This window comes from Hyla sarda, chromosome 1 (genome assembly GCF_029499605.1).
Source record: "Hyla sarda isolate aHylSar1 chromosome 1, aHylSar1.hap1, whole genome shotgun sequence".
Lineage (NCBI taxonomy): Eukaryota > Metazoa > Chordata > Amphibia > Anura > Hylidae > Hyla > Hyla sarda.
Genome location: NC_079189.1, coordinates 416,941,052 through 416,961,260, shown reverse-complemented (window position 1 = coordinate 416,961,260; position 20,209 = coordinate 416,941,052). Strand labels below are relative to the sequence as shown.

General features: G+C 41.9%; 1 long non-coding RNA gene across 1 annotated transcript in view; it reads right to left on the bottom strand.

Moving 5' to 3' along the window:
- LOC130281411 (uncharacterized) overlaps positions 1-16,137 on the bottom strand; it is a 31,288-nt gene extending 15,151 nt beyond the window's left edge. Inside the window, exons 1-4 of the long non-coding RNA XR_008846035.1 lie at positions 15,857-16,137; positions 14,622-14,697; positions 12,063-12,184; positions 11,643-11,839 (exon numbers count right to left, since the gene is read on the bottom strand). This is a non-coding gene — a long non-coding RNA (uncharacterized LOC130281411). The remainder of the gene's footprint in view (positions 1-11,642; positions 11,840-12,062; positions 12,185-14,621; positions 14,698-15,856) is intronic.
- Between the last annotated feature and the right edge of the window lie 4,072 nt (positions 16,138-20,209).

The following is a 20,209-nucleotide window of genomic DNA, read 5'->3' as shown; positions in this document are numbered from 1 at the left end:
AGGTGGAAGCCAATTAAGCTAATTGGGCCAGGCACCAATCATTGGTGCACTGGCCCTTTAAGTCTCAGAGAGCTGGCGCGCGCGCGCCCTAGAGAGCGGAGCCGCGCGCGCCAGCACATGACAGCAGGGGACCGGGACGGGTAAGTGACTTGGGATGCGATTCGCGAGCGGGCGCATCCCGCTGTGCGAATCGCATCCCCGACGGCCATGTCAGTGCAGCGCTCCCGGTCAGCGGGACCGACCGGGGCGCTGCAGGGAGAGAGACGCCGTGAGCGCTCCGGGGAGGAGCAGGGACCCGGAGCGCTCGGCGTAACAGGCATGTTGTAATGTTAGTATTGGGGTGCAGCAAACAGACACACAATCACTTGTGATGCCAGGGTAGCGTTAACCACCACACTCTAAGGTAAAGCAGTTCTCCTGGGCCAGGCACTGGGCAATAAAGACACCAGATACAAGGTCATGGAAAACAACTAAGCAGTTTACTGAAGAAAAATGCAGGCTGATGTTATCACCATAGTAATACAGTCTTTTCACAGCAGGATAGGACAGAGAGTTGCAGAGGTAGTCAGTAGTGAAATGGCTGTGCCTTGTTGTATGCTCAACTTTTATGTAATTGGACATGGCTGGATTTTATTACTGGAGACTTTAGACCTCCATCCACAGAATTAGCTTACCGCCAGGCTTGGACTTCAGACTTTTCTGACAAAAGCTGACTGAGCCTTTCTACTCTGATTCCTGACTTGTGCTATGAGGCCCCTATCTGCAATTTTGCTTCTTATCCCTATTAGGACTTTTCCTGGACAGCGGAACGCCTGTAGGTAGTGTTTTTGTTCACTTGCAGAACATGACCCGACTCCATGACTCCTCTTTACTCTGCACAACACTCCACTAACTGACTTCTCTCCACATACTACTATTCACACACTACACTCCTAACTCTCCTAAACCGAACTCCTTCCTGCCTAAACAGGTCACTAACATCAGACAGGAGATCCCTATGGGCCACAGCTGATCACAGGACTCCTCTTCAGGTCCCTCTTCAAGAGGTATTCCGGTTGTCATGTCCCCTCCCATAAACAGTGAATGGAGGGAGCGTGGCATGACATCACTAGGGGCAGGGCCATGACATCACGTCCCCGTCTCGGAGGCAGCGCCCAGCACAGAATTCCGGGGGCTGCACCGAGATCGTGGGGGGTCCCCAACTGCAGGATCCCTGCGATCATACATCTTGATGAATTCCCCTCCTTATCCCCTATCCAAAGGATAGGAGATAAGGAGGGGAATTCATAAAGCTGTTTAGAACCTTTTTTTTTTTTGTCTAAAATTGTCACATAACAAGTCTCAGTCACTTCCCATGCGACTTATTTGAGACTTTTGGTTTTGATCATATTTGAAAGTCAACTACCATTTGCAGTGCTTTCGACTAGTTTTATGCAGTGGGCACTGATTCAATATGTGCGACTTTTCTCTGAAAGTCGCAAAAAAGCCCCAGCAGCTGTCTTTTAGACACAAAACCCACACTGATACACTTCAGCCCTGTAAAGCAGTCTAAATGGGTACCATGAGCGTAGGAGCCAGTACATTTATCAAGTGGCGTGCAATTTTTTATGAATTTGGCGCAGGAAGGTAACATCAAACGCAATGTTTTCTGTTCTAAAATAGAACACATACTAGACAACAATTGATGAATTACCCTCTTTATGTATAAAGCCGGAATACCCCTTAAAATATACAGCAGTCCTGCTAATACATTATGGGTATAAGGGCATAATGAACATAAATTAATGTTACAAAAGCATAAATAGAGTGAATCAAAACAGAATCAATATAATTTTACAAATTTGACGCGAGACTTGCGCTCGTTGGCTGTCTGACCTTACACCTCTGTTATCTGCTATGCCACAATAAAGATAACCTTTTAATTGCATCATATACCCGTTGTCACGGTGCTCTTCTTTTCTGATAATTTTACAACGTATTCCCCTCCCTGGGGATATGGGCTGAAATGGACACCTGCATCAACTTCTGCCGGACAGGAGGGACAGTGTAATGTGTTCCATACGGGGACATCACACATCTTCAGCTGGATAGGGCATCTGTCCCTTTAAGGGGCCAAGAGAAAAGCTTGCTAGCATGGAACTGTGCACCACAAGGTGGAGGCCTGAGTTCACACCAGGGAAGAGGAAGTCAAGAGATGGCGAACAAAAATGAAGAAGCCCTTGAAGTACTGTGCTGAGAAAAAGAGTCTCAGTTCCAGTGCAGTCAAGTTGGACGTCCTCAGTTCTAGAGTATATTGCAGCCAATAGTGTTCTATTATACCTCATAACAATGTACTTTTTTTAAGTAGTGATGAGCGGCATTGGCCATATTTTTCAATTCGCAATATTTTGGCAATATATGGATGAACCAATATTCGTGAATTTTGCGTAATCGTTATATTCACGCTTATTCATTGCATATTCGCGTAAATCGCACATGAAACTGCAAAAAAACTCTGCCGGGAGGAATCCTATATAGTGAAGGGGTGGGAAACTTTTCTATAGGTTGCTAGGGATGTTGATAACCTCTGACAAGTGTATTTGCATCCTTCTCATTGGCCCACAAGCTAAAAGAAAGAATACGTGCATATGCGAAATATTAGTGCTCCACAGTCTCACACAGTAACTAGTATTGGAGCATTCTTTAGGCCACAAGCTGGAAACAAGGAGGGATGATGACCACTGTGATGTGTTCTGTGAAGAGAACAAAAAAGGAATATTCGTAATTTCGAATATAGTGAATATATTTGCAATATTTGCGATCTTGCGAATTTGCGATATTCCCGATAAAAATTTGTCGCGCCCAACACTAGTTTTAAGCAAATCGTTCTATTTTTGTAAACATTTCCATATGTTCACTAATCTCTTATAAGAAACCTGACAAGAGGTAACTGAAACACTATGGGAGTTCCTGAACTGGCCGGTATAGTTGACGTCTAATATAACACACAGTCCCATTCTACACATCAAGTGTCAAATAAATCCTATCACTTAACAGGAGAGCAAGGAAAATCTTCATACTTAATTTTTACATGTTCTTAGATCTTAGTATCCCACCCACACAGCACCAGAAAATATTCCTTATGAGGCTCATAAAACCACAGCTGCCTACAAGCCCCGGAATATCTCCTTAACTCAAGCTCTGCCTAATACCTCATCCGCTACTATTTACATAATTTATATAGCCGCTCTGAACGCACATCCTTGCCACAGCTGAGAGTGGATCCCATTGGGGAGAGAAAAATATGCTTTTAGATAGAAATGTGTCAGACCATCTAAAGCAAACTCTCTTAGCTTGGGGACACCAGCTCTGAAAGGTAATTTGTTACCCTTTGATAGAAAATAACGCTAGACTGCTTTTTTAAGTCTGTCACACTGAATGTTCTAACAGGATATTCTAAGATGTAATGGAAAAAATAAATACATTTAAATATTATTGAAGTCTTGTTTACGTATCTAGTTACCAATGGATCTCAGGCTTTACTCTTGTATACTATACCTGCATTACTAGCTAGTTGTAATAACAATAATTGTAATATTATTTTCTGTAAAAAGATTCATTAAAGGGGTAACCCGGAGATTTCCGAAATTGGAGATTCAGCACCCGCATAGAATGTGGGTGCTGCAGGGAAATTGCGTGGGGTCCGAGCAGCGGGCCCCCAGCGATCAGACATCTTATCCCCTGTCCTTTGGTTTTTGCCCGGAATACCCCTTTAATTCTACTGCATATATAGGCCCCCATTTACTACTGAAGTTCTGTATAAATTGTGTTAACCCCTTAAAGGGGTACTACCGTGCTGACAACTTATCCCCTATCTAAAGGATAGGGGATAAGTTGCCTGATCGCGCGGGGTCCCGCCGCTGGGGACCCCCGTGATCTCGCACTCAGCACCCCGCTCTCATCAGGCTCTGGAGCGAACATCCACTCCGGGTCTGATGACGGGGCCGGTGATCGTGATGTCACAGCTCCGCCCCCGTGTGATGTCACACTCCGCCCCCTCAATGCAAGTCTATGGCAGGGGCCAGACAGCTGTCTCGCCCCCTGCCCCATTGGCTTACATTTAGGGGGCGGAGCATGATGTCACATGGGGGCGGAGCCGTGACATCACTTTCCTCCGGCCCCGTGAATGGCAGTCATCAGACCTGGAGCGATGTTCGCTCCGGGGCCTGATGAGAGCTGGGTGCTGCATGCGAGATCGAGGGGTCCCCAGCGGCGGGACCCCGCGCGATCAGGCAACTTAAGTTGTCAGCACGGTAGTACCCCTTTAAGGACACAGCCCATTTTGACCTTAAGGACCAGGCCAATTTTATTTTTGTGTTTTCGTTTATTCCTCCTCATCTTCTAAAATCCATAACTCTTTTATCTTTCCATCCACAGATCCATATATGAGGGCTTGTTTTTTTGCGTGACCAATTGTAAATTGTAATGACATCCCTCATTTTACCAAAAAATGTACCTACCAAAAAACTTTTTGTGTGAGGAAATTTTTGCTGCAAAATTGACATGTTTTATTTATTCTGTGAGTCAATATGATTAAATTGATAACAATGTTTGCATACTTTTCTATCATTGTACTCCTTTTGTACAAAAACAATATGTTTAAAATCGCCCTATTAGGACCACCTTTAACTTTTCCATTTTTTTCCATACACAGGGCTGTATGAGGGCTCATTTTTTGCACCATGACCTTTAGTTTTTTTTTATTACCACTTTTGTGTCTATGTGATTATTTGATCGCTTTTTAGTAATTTTTTTGGTAATGTGATGTGACCAAAAAGCAACAATTTTGGACTTTTATTTTTTACATTTATGTAGTTTTTCCGAACAGGATAATTAACATTTTATTTTGATAGATCGGACATTTACGCATGCAGCGATACCAAATATGTTTAATAATAAAAAAAATTTAAGCTTTTTTGAGTAAAATGGGGGGAAAAGGGTGATTTAAATTTTTATTGGGGAATGGGCTTTCCCCCTCCCCTGTTTTTTTATTTTATTTTTCTCTTATTTTTAGTTCTCTATGACCCCATAGGGGACTATCTATAACAATCATTAGATTGCTAATACTGTTCAATGCTATGCATAGGGCATAGCACTGATCAGTATTACTGGCAATCTTCTGCTCTGGTCTGCTGAAAGGCAGATCAGAGCAGAAGAACACAGGAGAGCAGCAAAGGCAGGTGAGGGGACCTCACTCTGCCATCTTGGCTGATCTGATCCCAGTGGCCATGCTGCGGGCGATCAGGACAGCCATTACAAACACCGCACTGCTGCAGATGCTGTGATCTGTATTGTGTATTGATCACGGCGACAAGCTAATATTGCTGTCAAACCTTGCAAATGTTTATTTGATTCCCAATAATTATTTGAGGAGGCAGTTTGCCACTTGCATAAAAGAAGGAAAATAGATATTTGGCCCACCACAATTAGGTGGTATGATATGAATCGCTTTAGAGATTGGCACATTTTTGAAAAATTTTATTCGGCCATTTGGCAGAATTTTCCGAAAAAATTTGGTTTGGTACAAATTTATTTGCAGCGAATCTGTATTAAAAATAGCTATTTCTGGCCTACAGAGAGTCTCACTAGGGGTGTAGAACACTTTGCCTTGCTGTAGCATAGGGTGTGTGCTGGGTAAGTGAAATAATACTGTTATTCAGTCTGACTTGCAGATAAGAGACGTCACTATTAGAATCTCTTTTGCAGTGCGCCACAATGACAGAGCCTGGAGGTGCAATCAGTATGAGGACACCATATAGTGGCTGAATGACACAGCATGGAGGTGGCGGCAGCATGAGGAGACCATATAGTGGCTGAATGACACAGCATGGAGGTGGCGGCAGCATGAGGAGACCATATAGTGGCTGAACGATACAGTCTAGAGTTGGCGGCAGCAAGAGCAGATCATATAGTGGCTGAAGACTGATGAGACCATAGTGCCTCACAAGGATGAGGAGACCATATAGTGGCTGCAGAACCCAGCCTTTAGTTGACAGCAGCAAGGGGAGACCATATAGTAGCTGAATGACACTGTATAGAATTGGCGGCAGCAAGAGCAGATCATATAGTAGCTGAATGACACAGTCTAGAGTTGGCAGCAGCAAGAGCAGACCATATAGTGGCTTAATGACACAGCCTGGAGTTGGCAACAGAGTGAGGAGACCATATAGTAGCTGAATGACAGCCTCGAGTTGGCGGCAGCATGAAGAGACCATATACTGTCTGAATGACACAGCCTGGAACTGGCATCAGCATGAGGAGAACATATGGTGGCAGAATGAGACAGCCTGAAGGTGGCATCAGCAGCATCAGGAGTCCTGAACGTGACCCGGTGACAGAGTGGGGCGGTGGGTGGCAATACCAGTGCCCCGTGATGAAGGTGGGTGAAAAAAGGAGAACTTGGTATCAGATGTGTGGCATCAGGCAGGTGGCAGGATCAGAATAGGAGCTGAGGGAGGTAGGCAGAAGAAAACGGTCTCTTTTGTAAAAGTGTTAGTGTGCACAAGTAAGTATTGAGGATATGCATTACATAAAACTTAAAGGGGTTATCCAGGAAAAACTTTTTTTATATATCAACTGACTCCAGAAAGTTAAACAGATTTGTAAATTACTTCTATGAAAAAAAATCTTAATCCTTTCAGTACTTATGAGCTTCTGAAGTTAAGGTTGCTCTTTTCTTTCTAATTGCTCTCTGATGACATGTGTCTCGGGAAACGCCCATTTTAGAAGCAAATCCCCATAGCAAACCTCTTCTAAACTGGGCATTTCCTGAGACACGTGTCATCAGAGAGCACTTAGACAGAAAAGAACAACCTTAACTTCAGAAGTTCATAAGTACTGAAAGGATTAAAAATTTTTAATAGAAGTAATTTACAAATCTGTTTAACTTTCTGGAGCCAATTGATATATAAAAAAAAAGTTTTTTCCTGGAATATCCCTTTAACTTTTTATAATATTCTTATGATAAAATATATGGACCCACATTTTTTTAAATCAAACAAAAGGAAAGGTGTGCAAAAAACACCATGTGCCACCTACATCACCAAGTATTGATGTGACACAAAGACCTCTAAAAGGTGGAAGGGAACAACGTATGGTCCATTGTAACCAGTGGGGGTAAAAACTTCCCCTGTAAGGACCTACTCTTGCATTATTAATTCCCTTGTTGGAGAGTATTATTCGCCCTAAAAAGGGTGGCCCCACCTCTCCCTATTTCCACCTGCAAACTGCCTGCCATTTCCCAGGGTTTTTAGGTTCAAATAGGGAGAGGTTCCTGTGTGGGGCTGCCCTTTTTAAGACGAGTAACACTTTACTTGAAAAGGTGGAAGGGAACAACATATTGTCCATTGTACCAGGTGTTGGGGTAAGAATCGTCATATTCGATTCGCTCATCCATAGATGGCTTATATCATATTAAAATGTTGTCACAAGACTTCACCTTACATATAGAGAAACATTGAGGTTGCATGTATGGCCATTCTTATCATCACTGTATTATGTATAGATGGATAAAGAAAGAAAAAGAAAGAAAATAGAGGAAAGGATAAGCAACATTAGTTAGGTCCTTTCCCTTTTGTCTTTGTTATCTACTATTCTATTTTTGGCTGTTGTCTACTCATCCATTTAAATTACAATACCAGTAATCATGTTTTGTTCCAGTCATAGTGAGTAGTCATTTTGCTCTTAGTTAGTTCTGATATTGATAAGTGCTTGTATTAATTTTCTTGCAATTGTTTGCTGGTCATTCAATTTTACCCTACTTTAAAGGGGTATTCCAGGAATGTTTTTTATTTGACTATGCTACAGGGGCTGTAAAGTTAGTGTAGTTCATAATATAGTGTCTGTACCTGTGTGTGATGGTTTTCTCACAATTCTTATGTGATTTTCACCCCACTATTTATTTTTAACCGCATACAAAATGATTGTTGTCTCAGATTTTTCCCAGCTTGCAATGTGGCCGAGACCTGACTCACTAGTCAGCTGATGACAGGGAGCATGTCTGCTTCAATGGACGGAGGGTTCACTTGGTAGGAGAGAGATCAGTCTGCAACTAATGCAACAGCTGTAGGCACCCTGATTGAAAACCACAGGTCTTCACAGGTGAATGGATGAAGCTCATTTATGTTTCAATGGGTGGGGTGGCTGATGTGTGAGAGGGAGGAAATGGAATTGTGGGATTTGTAGTAAAAAAAAAAAAAAGAAAAGTCAAACAGGAGCCACAGTTCAGAAAAGTTCACAAAAAGCTAGCCACAGTGTTATGGAAATTTCATGACATAACCATTTAGCCCCAAGACAAGCGCAGATCCTTCCTAAGCATGACCATTACTGCCTGCCAGGTATGTACTAAAATCAACTTATTGTGGATAACCCCTTTAAGTTCTGGGGGTATTTTAGTACCTTGAGTCCTCTGTAAGGACCCAAGAAAGGTGACTTCTAAATTATGTAGTATAGACATCAGACAACATTGTTAAACTTTGTTTTCCCTGAGGATGCCATTGACAGTGGTGAAACATGTAAGGAAGTTATATAGAAATTATATTTTTAGCCACATCTTATTTCCCTCTACACTGATGTGTAAACATTACATAAAACACAAGCCTGTTAAAGCTAGGCCTAGGTGAGCATTAAGGTCCAATCATCCCTTAGCCATACTTAGATTATGGATATAGCTAACATAAGTATGAAGAATATTTATTAGGATATAAAATTAGTCTGTAGTTTATGGCAGTAGCAACTTAAAGCAGATCTCAGGACAAGCTGCTTTTATAAAAACAAAAATAAATATATGAATAAATATATGAATATGTGCAGTTTGCAGTTATCTTTTATTGAGGGAAAGGGAAAGATTTATTAAAAGGTGTGTAAAGGAACAGTGGTGCAGTTGCCCATAGCAACCTTTGAAATTGTTTTTCTAATTTTTAAAAAGGCCTCTGAAAAATATAACCTGGAATCTGATTGGTTGCTCTGGAGATTTTTTTTACTATTTACACAAGTTTTGATAACTCCTCCAAAGTTTTTTGAGTTGTGTTGTAAAATTGATATAAGGCCAAATAAGATATCATTTTATTGAGATTGATAATGTTATATTTTTCCCTAGCTGTAAAGCCCTAGGCTTAAAGCAGCATTCTGTTTGTTTGTTCATTTGTTTATTTGTATTACATTTTTTACTTTCTGCTTATAATCTACAGAAGGTAAATAGCTGCGCTGAAAACTGAATTACTGCTGAATTACCCTACTGGTGGCTTTCAATATATGATCCCCGGTGTCCATATCGATTATTTGGCCACATTCTCCCTTAAATGGCTCTATTTTCTTTGGATTCACAGTTCATTCCATATATCTTTCTTATGTTTTCTGTTCATCAGAAGATTATCCACTAAAACCTAGAAATCTCCTGCTTTAACACATTCTGAAGACGTTGGGGTGCAGTAAATCCTGGATTGTAAGAAGGTTTGTGGGAGATTCTACTATTTGATTTATTGGAAAGGATATGGTCTTGAGGAGAGGTCCAGACTCCTGAATTCTGGATAGAGTACATATGTGATCTACAATTTATCAAGAAATTTCACTTTAAAGGGGTATTCCGGCCAAAGACATCTTATCCCCTATACATAGGATAGGGGACTGGGAACCCCCTTGATCTCCGTGCAGTCGTGACGTCATGTCTCCAGTCCCGGAAACACAGAGGTTTCCGAGACTGGAGCAGCAGCCCCGCATAGAATGCAGGTGCTGCACGAAGATCGGGGGGGGGGGGGGGGTGGTCCAACACCGGGCCACCCACGATCAGACATCTTATCCCCTATCCTTTGGATAGGGGATAAGATGACTATGGCTGGAATACCCCTTTAAGTACCATCTGCTAAGAGGAGGGAAGCTATATCTAACTTTGTCCCGCTCTAACACAAGGTCTTTGCTTTTACCTCATTCTTTTTCTGATGTATCCTGACTTCCACAATAGTAATAGACATTGGCTCCATTCCTGACACTCTATCAGTGAAAACGGATCTATATCTAGGGGACCAAAATATGGGAATCTTTGTTCAGCAAAGTCCCTGTGCTTTTGTGGAGTTTAATGCTAAAAACCAGAGGATCCATTTAATTCCACACTCTTGTCTAGACTGCAGAAAATGAATTGCAGTTTAACCTGTTGCCGCAGAACGACAGGTATACCCACCGCTGCGGCACGAGAGGGTTAAGAAGCGAGCTCAGGAGCTGAGCTCGCATCATACCCGCACAGTCCCGGCTGCTATCAGCAGCCAGGACCCTTGGATAATGCCGGACATCGCCGTTCTGGCAGATGTCCGGCATTAAATCTTTAGACGCGGCGATCAAAGTTGATCGCCGTATCTGAAAGTGAAAGTAAAAGCATTCCGGCAGCTCAGTCGGGGGAGCTATAACACTGCAAAAAAAAAAAGTGAACAAAAAAAGTTAATAAAGATCATTTAACTCCTTCCCTAATGAAAGTTTGAATCACCCTCCTTTTACTATAAAAAAACTGTGTAAATAAAAATAAACATATGTGGTATCGCCGTGTGCATTTCTTGTTAATTAAACTGCACGGTGAATGGCGTACGCGCAAAAAAATTTGCGTATTTTTGGTCCCTTTTTATAACATAAAAAATGAATAAAAAGCAATCAAAAAGGTCTGATCAAAACAATAAAAAAGTTATAGATGTCAGAAGATGACAGTTTTAAACATATATCCTGCATGTAGTTATGATTTTTTTCCGAAGTAATAAAAAATCAAACCTATATAAGTAGGGGTATAATTTTAATCGTATGGACCTACAGAATAAAGATAAGGTGTCATTTTTAATGAAAAACGGACTGTGTAGAAACGGAAGCCCCCAAAATTTACAAAATGGCGTTTTTTCTTCAATTTTGACGCACACTGATTTTTTTTTCCGTTTCGCTGTAGATTTTTGAGTAAAATGACTGATGTCATTAAAAAGGATAATTGGTTGGGCAAAAAAAAGCCATCATAGGTGCAAAATTGAAAGGGTTATGATTTTTAAGAGGTAAGGAGGAAAAAACGAAAGTGCAAAAACGGAAAAACACTATGTCCTAGTACTTGGCAAAAAGCGTGTGACAAAAACTGTGTTGGAATTGTTTAAAATTCATATAAAAGTGCTATACAATGCAGCATAAAAAAGTTGCTAGTATATTTTTTCTGTCTAAATTAAAATAAAAAAAAATGTGTAATACTCCTTAGGAAATGAACAGTAATGAAGCTCTAGCTTTGTGCATTTTAATTATTAATCGTTTATATAAGGTGTGGATGACTCCGGCACTAAAATATTACTTAAGTATTTCTTCCTTAGTAGATAGTGAATAAACCGCTGAACCAAGATAGGTAAATGTAAAATTTTATGAAAAATACAGATTTTCTCTTTATAATTATTCATTAGGGAATAATAATGTATATATAAATCTAGAAGACTGTAGCATTGGTACCACTATCGGGCTACTACCCAAACAATATGGTGGTGAGGTTGTTATCTGTATGCTAACCACAGGTGCTGTCAGTAGCTGGGTGGTGCTCACGTTCAAAAGTGTCAGTCCATATGACATCAATAACCAGAGAATGAAAATAGAGCACTCACCTCTTCCGTGCTGCAGCCTGGTGGACGTACACTAAGTCCTGGTTAATCCAACCGATTCAGGATGGCATCAGCTGGTGGCGGTTGTTCCAAGGCAGGGGAGATAACCGGACCCAGAGCGACAGTGTTTTGCACCAACCTGGCGCTTTCTCAATCCCTTGCTGGCATCATTTTGTTCACCTGTTTAAATAGGGCATAAACTACATAGGGAATTTTACAGGTGAGAAAATGGTTAATTGTGATGTAATGGCCACCCAACCTGATGTTTTTACATTCAATAATTGTGAGCAAAGGGTACAATTCCCACATCTAAAATTCCCCATGGGAGCTGCTTTATTTAACCAACCTAAAAAATAAAAAATATGGGAACAAAAACGAAAACCCAAATAAAACACAAAAGTGAAAAACTAGTGAGTTTCTTACCACTGAATGGGACACAGGCACGTCTGACAAGGGTCCCGGCCCTAGTTCACACAATAGTCACACTGGTACAGGCCCTTTAGGAGCAGGATGAGGAGGAGCGGGCGAAGTAAACGCAAGGCCACCTTGGAGGCAAATCAAGAGAAAGAAAAAGAACATTACATGATGACACGCTTGTAGTTAAGCTAACCAATGCTGAGCTAACTGAACCTTTTATTTCTGCCCTCAACAAAGGTCTCAACTTCAGACTTGCCGAGCCTTTTTCTTACGAAAGGTTCGAAATAGATTTTTTTAAAGCCACACACAAGCTGAATTTACATAAATTCTTTGCTAATAAACTACCAGCAGTTGAAAAACCAAATGGGTTTGAAAGTCCTTGTGTCATAGGTCCACTGGGGGTCTTCTATACTAAAGGAATTCAATCAAAAGGAGGTTAACACTGTTAAACTCCTCACTGAATTGTCAGGTGAATACACCATTCCTTGTAATCAGGCAGACAGTGAATATACAGCCTTTACCAAAGGAAATTGCGATAGCCTGGGGAGTAGGGTATGGGGAGTGTAGCTGTGATGCCAGGGTGCTTGTTAACCCTTGCTATTCATGATGCCAGGGTGAGGGCTCCTCAGTAAAGCTTGTCCTACTGCCACCCTTCCAAGAGTGATAGGGAGGTAGATAATAAAAAAATGTCCACAACCGGAGAGTTTTCTGAAACAGGTATAACTTTTACTGAAGATTTTCTGCAAGCTTCATAAACGTAACAGTCTCTATGCATACAACTGCTTTCTTTGGAGATTGACAAAGGTTGGGACTTTAGCAATTTAGAGTCTTTAAGGTATTATGCCCTGTTCCACTGGATTTAGGAGATTTAGTTGCGGTTCAGTAGTCACGCTAGCTTTAGCGGGGGTAGTTTGGAACTCACGGTTTTAGTTCATCTGAGGCCGGTAGGTTTTCAGGCCTAGCGTTTCTTTGCAAGTTGCGCAGATCCATCCTGCTAGTCTGGCATCCACAAGAGCAGAAACACAAGAGAGCGATAATTGGCTACAGCTCCCTTATATGGGCAGGGGCTGGACTAGTGCTAATTGGTCCATACTTGTGTCAATCACCATTACAAAAGATTATGGGCAACACATGACCCAAGGACTTCCAAAGGTCCTCCAACATACCATAGAGGTTATTAACATGGTCACATGACCGAAGGTCCCTTGACGATAAACAAGGTAAGCACTATACATTATTTTAAACATACATTATTATCAAATATATACAGGTATTAACATTAGAGAATTAGAGTAGAGGAGAGGGGACTAGGGGCTGTCCCACCTGAGGGATCCTACCTGAGCGTAGTTACTCTGACTTTGGGGACCTCTACACTAGGAACGGTATGCAATACGGTTACCGGGACACCACTAAATAAAAAAAAATACGTTTAATCCCCCAACTATCCCAGGTAGTGCGATTGACATGTTTCAGAAAGCAGTCACTAAACAAGTTAAATCTATTCTGTACCCAACTCCCACCCTCAACCTATCTAAAAAGGAAAGGCAAGCTTTGAGAATGCTAGGTGAAAGGGAGGACATCTGTGTTTCCCAAGCAGATAAAGGTAGAGCCGTAGTCATTTGGTATTCCAGCGACTACGATACAGAGATTGCAAGACAAGACAGAACAGTATATGAACCTCTAAAAAGTGACCCAACTAACAAAATACAAACTAGACTGCACTCTACGTAGATAAAGGGATGTTATCCGAACCAACTGCAACTAAATTGATCCCTGAATTCCCCCAAAAAACATACATTTACATTCTACCTAAGATCAATAAGTTGCTGAGTCTGGGGTTGACTCGGTGACTGCATCCTTGTCGAGTTATCTTGACTGGCTACTCACACCAGTCCTCAAAGGACTAGCAACATTGTTAAGAGACAATGGTGCCCTGCTTGCAGGAATTGATGGGTTTCCCTGGAGGGAGACCTTGGCTCTGGCTTTAATAGACATTGAGAGCCTTTACACCCGCATCCCTCATGATGCAGGTGTACAGGCTATCTGTGAATGCCTCCAATGTACTGATAAGGACCAAGACTTCATTGATTTTTACACTGAGGCATTATCGCTTGGGTTGAACAAAAACAATACGTTTAAACACAATAGGCCCCCCGTCTCATTTTGCTATGCTATTGTATTTTTAGCTATTTCTGAAAGAAACTTAATTTTTTCCTCCAATAACCGTTTCAGACGACATATAAAGCTATTTTACGTTTTGTTGATTATATTTTTGTAATATGGAATGGGAGTGAAACCGAATTCAACACTTTTGTGAATGTTCTCAATCACACTAACAATGTCAATATGGCATTTACCAGTCACTTCGGTGGCTCCACACTAGAATTTTTAGATGTGGAAGTGTTTGTGAAAGAAGGATCTCTGGTGAACACAGTGTTTAGAAAAAATACCTCCAAAAACGCATTAATCCTCTTCAATAGTTTGCACCCCTTATCCACTAAAAGAAGTATCCCCTATGGCAAATTTGTTAGGCTTAAACGATTGAACAACAGTAACAATACTTACCTTAAACAAGCAGATGAACTCGCGATGCGACTAGCCTCCAGAAGTTGTCCAGAGAAAATGATTGCCAATGCATTTACTAAAGTCGAAACAAAAACGAGACACTAAATACAGAAAACCCCCATGAAAAACAAAATCCTAGACTTAAATTTGCATTCGACAACAGCTCAATGAATAACATCATTAGGGATGTTGTGAGACGCAACTGGTATATTCTTGAACAAGATGACGATCTAAGAGAACTAGCGACAGCACGACCCATTATCACCCATCACAGGAACCGAACAATGGGAACACTGTTAAAGGGGTACTACCGTGGGAAAACTTTTTTTTAAATCAACTGGTGCCAGAAAGTTATACAGATTTGTAAATTACTTCTATTAAAAAATCTTAATCTTTCTAATACATTTTAAGGGCTGTATACTAGAGAGGAAATGCTTTTCTTTTTGGATTTCTCTGATGTCACAACCACAGTGCTCTCTGCTGACCTCTGCTGTCCATTTTAAGAACTGTCCAGAGCAGCATATGTTTGCTATGGGGATTTTCTCCTGCTCTGGACAGTTCCAAAAATGGACAGCAGAGGTCCGCAGAGAGCACTGTGCTCTTGACATCAGAGAAATCCAAAGAGAAAAGCATTTCTCCTGTAGTATATAGCCCCTAAAAAGTACTGGAAGGATTAAGATCTTTTAATAGAAGTAATTTACAAATCTGTTTAACTTTCTGGCACCAGTTGATTAAAAAAAAAAAAGTTTTCCACCACTGCTCCCGTGGGGAATTTTAGATGTGGGAATTGTACCCCTTTGCTCTCAATTATTGAATGTAAAAAAACATCAGGTTGGGTTGCTATTACATCACAATTAACCATTTTATCACCTAAAATTCCCTATGTAGTTTATGCCCTGGTTTGTCCATGGGGCATGTACTACATGGGCAAAACTAAAAGACAAATGATAGTTAGAACTAAAGAACATCTACGTTCCCTAAGAACAGGGATAAGTGCCACCCGCCTTATAAATCATATGAATACACACCATGCTTCTGATGGATCCTGCCTAATATTTATAGGTATAGAAAGGGAGGAAACCTCACCCACAGGAGGAGATCGCCACCAATGTCTACTACAGAAAGAATCACTTTGGATAATATGCCTAAATGCCACTGGACCACAGGGACTTAATGATAAAAACGAGTTTGGAGCATTCCTATAACTGAAAAACACCATTTACACACATACTTACCGCAGACTGTGGATGGTTCCCTGTTTGTAACTGTCTACTATGCATGAAAATGACATAACGCTCTTTCCCATGTCCATTCATTCATAGAAACACCCTACTACGTTGATGCTGTGCGCGCAGCCTTGTACAACTTTGTTTAAACAGGTGAACAGAGCGACGCCAGCAAGGGCTTGAGAAAGCACCAGGTTGGCGTGAAAAACACTGTCGCCCGGTGTCCGGTTATCTCCCCTGCCTTGGAACAACTGCCACCAGCTGATGCCATCCTGAATCGGTTGGAGTAATCAGGACTCAGTGTACGTCCACCAGGCTGCAAGCAAGAGGTGAGTGCTCCGTTTTCATTCTCTAAGTATTGTTGAATAAATTTGAATGTCTAATGCATTTTTTACAATGCACCAAGTTTTCTAGACAGCATCCTGATATTTTCAGACACTAGCTAAGCAATGACTGTCACATTCAGTGCGAGAATAAAGTTGATCACTATGCTGCTTTGTATAAGCCGGTGTGCGGGGTGTGTAACTGTAAAAATTAGTTACCAAGTCAATTGTTCTTCTAAGATCAACAGTCTCCAGTGGAGTCTCAGGAAAACATGGTATTTACCCTCAACTCCCAAAGAAATGAAGTCTATTTGATATGGTACTTCAAATTGGCAAACCACAGAATGTTCTCATATTGACCACAGCTGTTTAGCTAAAAATCTGGGTTTTAAAAAAGTTCAAGCATTTTAGCTGGAGTTAGTAACAGAAATTTGAGTGCTGGTGACTGAAATCTACACAAAATGAATATATGGCATGTGACATAAAAAATGAATAAAGCAGAAAAAGAAATAGACTGACTGTAACCAACCCGAGGGTCATGGTCAGAAAATATAAACAAATGATATACCAGAACCAGATGAAAAAAATAGATGGCAATCAAAATTAGAAATCTTAACCTCTTCAGGACATAGGGCGTATGGATACGCCCTGCATTCCGAGTCCTTAAGGACCGAGGGCGTATCCATACGCCCGTGGGAATTCCGGTCCCCACCGCTAGCCGGTTGGGGATCGGAGCCAAATGCCTGCTGAAATCGTTCAGCAGGCATCCCGGCATATCGCCCAGGGGGGTCATTATGCCCCCCCATGTCGGCGATGGCCGCAGATCGCTGGACAATTCAGTCCAGCGATCTGCGGCGATTCCGGGTCAATCGGGTCTCCAGTCAGAGACGGCCCCGAACAGCCAGAGCCTGCAGGGGTGAGGTGGCACTGGTGCCACCTCACGATCGCCCTGATTCGTCGGCCGGATTACTGGCCGACCAATCGGGGCGCCTGCTGCGGGTGTCACTCCCGCAACCCGCTCCGCCCCTCTTCCGGAGGACGTAAGCGGGTGCGGGATGTGCACCCCGGGTGCTGGGGACCCCGATCCCCGGCGTTAATGTTGGGATCGGGGCCCCAGGAGCAGCGGTGGCAGCGGCGACGACGAGGGACTGACCTGCGCGGCGTGGATCGTTGGAGGTGAGTGACAGCCACCTGCTGTTGCTTAGCAACAGTTCCCAGCATGCAAAAAGGGCATGCTGGGAGCTGTAGTTATGCAACAGCAGGAGGCAGACCACCACAACTCCCAGCATTCCCTTATGGGCATGCTGGGACTTATGGTTTTGCAACAGCTGGAGGCACATTTTTTCTATGGAAAAGTGTACCTTCATCTGTTGTATAACTACAACTCCCAGCTTGCACAAACAACAGCTAAAATGCATGCTGGGAGTTGTAGTGGTGCATCTGCTGGTTGCATAACTACAACTCCCAGCATGCCCGTTGGCTGTCGGTGACTGCTGAGAGTTGTAGTTTTGCAACAGCTGAAGGCACACTGGTTAAGAAACTCAGAGTTTTTTTTTTACCTAACTCAGTGTTTCACGACCGGTGTGCCTCCAGCTGTTGCAAACTCCAACTCCCAGCAGTCATCTTACACCATGCACCGTACATGCTGGGAGTTGTAGTTTTGCAACAGCTGGAGGCACACTGGTTTTGAAACACTGAGTAAGGTCACAAACTCAGTGATACATAACCAGTGTGCCTACAGCTGTTGCAAAACTAAAACTCTCAGCATGTACAGTCTGTCAGCGCATGCTGGGAGTTGTAGTTTTGCAACAGCTGGATGTCCCCCCCCCCCCCCAATGTTAATGTACAGGGTACACTCACATGGGCGGAGGTTTACAGCAAGTATCTGGCTGCAAGTTTGAGCTGCGGCAAATTTTCTGCCGCAGCTCAAACTGCCAGCGAGAAACTACTGTGAACACCCGCCCGTGGGACTGTACCCTAAAAACACTACACTACACTAACAAAAAATAAAATAAAAAGAAAAAAACACTACATATACACATACCCCTACACAGCCCCCCTCCCCTCCCCAATAAAAATGAAAGCGTCTGGTACGCCACTGTTTCCAAAACGGATCCTCCAGCTGTTGCAAAACAACAACTCCCAGTATTGTCGGACAGCCGTTGACTGTCCAGGCATGTTGGGAGTTTTGCAACAGCTGGAGGCACCCTGTTTGGGAATCACTGGCGTAGAATTCCCCTATGTCCACCCCTATGCAAGTCCCTAATTTAGGCCTCAAATGCGCATGGCGCTCTCACTTTGGAGCCCTGTCGTATTTCAAGGCAACAGTTAAGGGTCACATATGGGGTATCGCCGTACTCGGGAGAAATTGTGTTACAAATTTTGGGGGGTATTTTCTGCTTTTACCCTTTTTAAAAATGTCAAATTTTTGGGAAAACAAGCATTTTAGGTAAAAAAAAATTTTTTTTTTTACATATGCAAAAGTCGTGAAACACCTGTGGGGTATACAGGTTCACTTAACCCCTTGTTACGTTCCCCGAGGGGTCTAGTTTCCAAAATGGTATGCCATGTGTTTTTTTTTTGCTGTCCTGGCACCATAGGGGCTTCCTAAATGCGGCATGCCCCCAGAGCAAAATTTGCTTTCAAAAAGCCAAATGTGACTCCTTCTCTTCCGAGACCTGTAGTGCACCAGCAGAGCACTTTTCACCTCCATATGGGGTATTTTCTGCTATTACCCTTTTTAAATATGTAAATTTTTTGGGAAAACAAGCATTTTAGGTAAAAATTATTATTTTTTTTTTACATTTGCAAAAGTCGTGAAACACCTGTGGGATATTAAGGCTCACTTTATCCCATGTTACATTCCCCGAGGGGTCTAGTTTCCAAAATGGTATGCCATGTGGGGGGTTTTAGCTGTTCTGGCACCATAAGGGCTTCCTAAATGCAACATGCCCCCCAAAAAACATTTCAGAAAAACGTACTCTCCAAAATCCCCTTGTCGCTCCTTCCATTCTGAGCCCTCTACTGCGCCCGCTGAACACTTTACATAGACATATGAGGTATGTGCTTTACTCGAGAGAAATTGGGCTACAAATACAAGTAAAAATGTTCTCCTTTTACCCCTTGTAAAAATTCAAAAATTGGGTCTACAAGAAAATGTGAGTGTAAAAAATGAAGATTGTGAATTTTCTCCTTCACTTTGCTGCTATTCGTGTGAAACACCTAAAGGGTTAAAACGCTGACTGAATGTCATTTTGAATACTTTGGGGGTGTAGTTTTTATAATGGGGTCATTTATGGGGTATTTCTAATATGAAAACTCTTCAAATCCACTTCAAACCTGAACTGGTCCCTGAAAAATATCGAGTTTAAAAATTTTGTGAAAAATCAGAAAATTGCTGCTGAACTTTGAAGCCCTCTGGTGTCTTCCAAAGGTAAAAACTCATCAATTTTATGATGCAAACATAAAGTAGACATATTGTATATGTGAACCAAAAAAAATGAATTCGTAATATCCATTTTCCTTACAAGCAGAAAGCTTCGAAGTTAGAAAAATGCTAAATTTTCTAATTTTTCATCAAATTTACGGATTTTTCCCCTAGAAAGGATGCAAGTATCGGCAAAAATTTACCACTATGTTAAAGTAGAATATGTCAGGAAAAAACAATCTCGGAATCAGAATGATAACTAAAAACATCCCAGAGTTATTAATGTTTAAAGTGACAGTGGTCAGATGTGCAAAAAACGCTCCGGTCCTTAAGGCCAAAATGGGCTTGGTCCTGAAGGGGTTAAAGTGTTCCTGTCAATAATTAAAATGTTTTATATAATGTAGATACCATTATATGTATATTTGTGATGTACATTGAATAAATTTTTTTTTTGGTGAAAAAATTCTGTCCCTGCATCTTTTGCCTGTGTGTCTCTGTGAGGAGTCTAAATAAAGCAAGTTAGAGCAGGACAAGCAGGGCTCTGTGCAGACTCCTGGCTTGTCAATCATCCTGATGTGTGAGCCAGGAGCATGTCACAGAGCCTCACTGCAC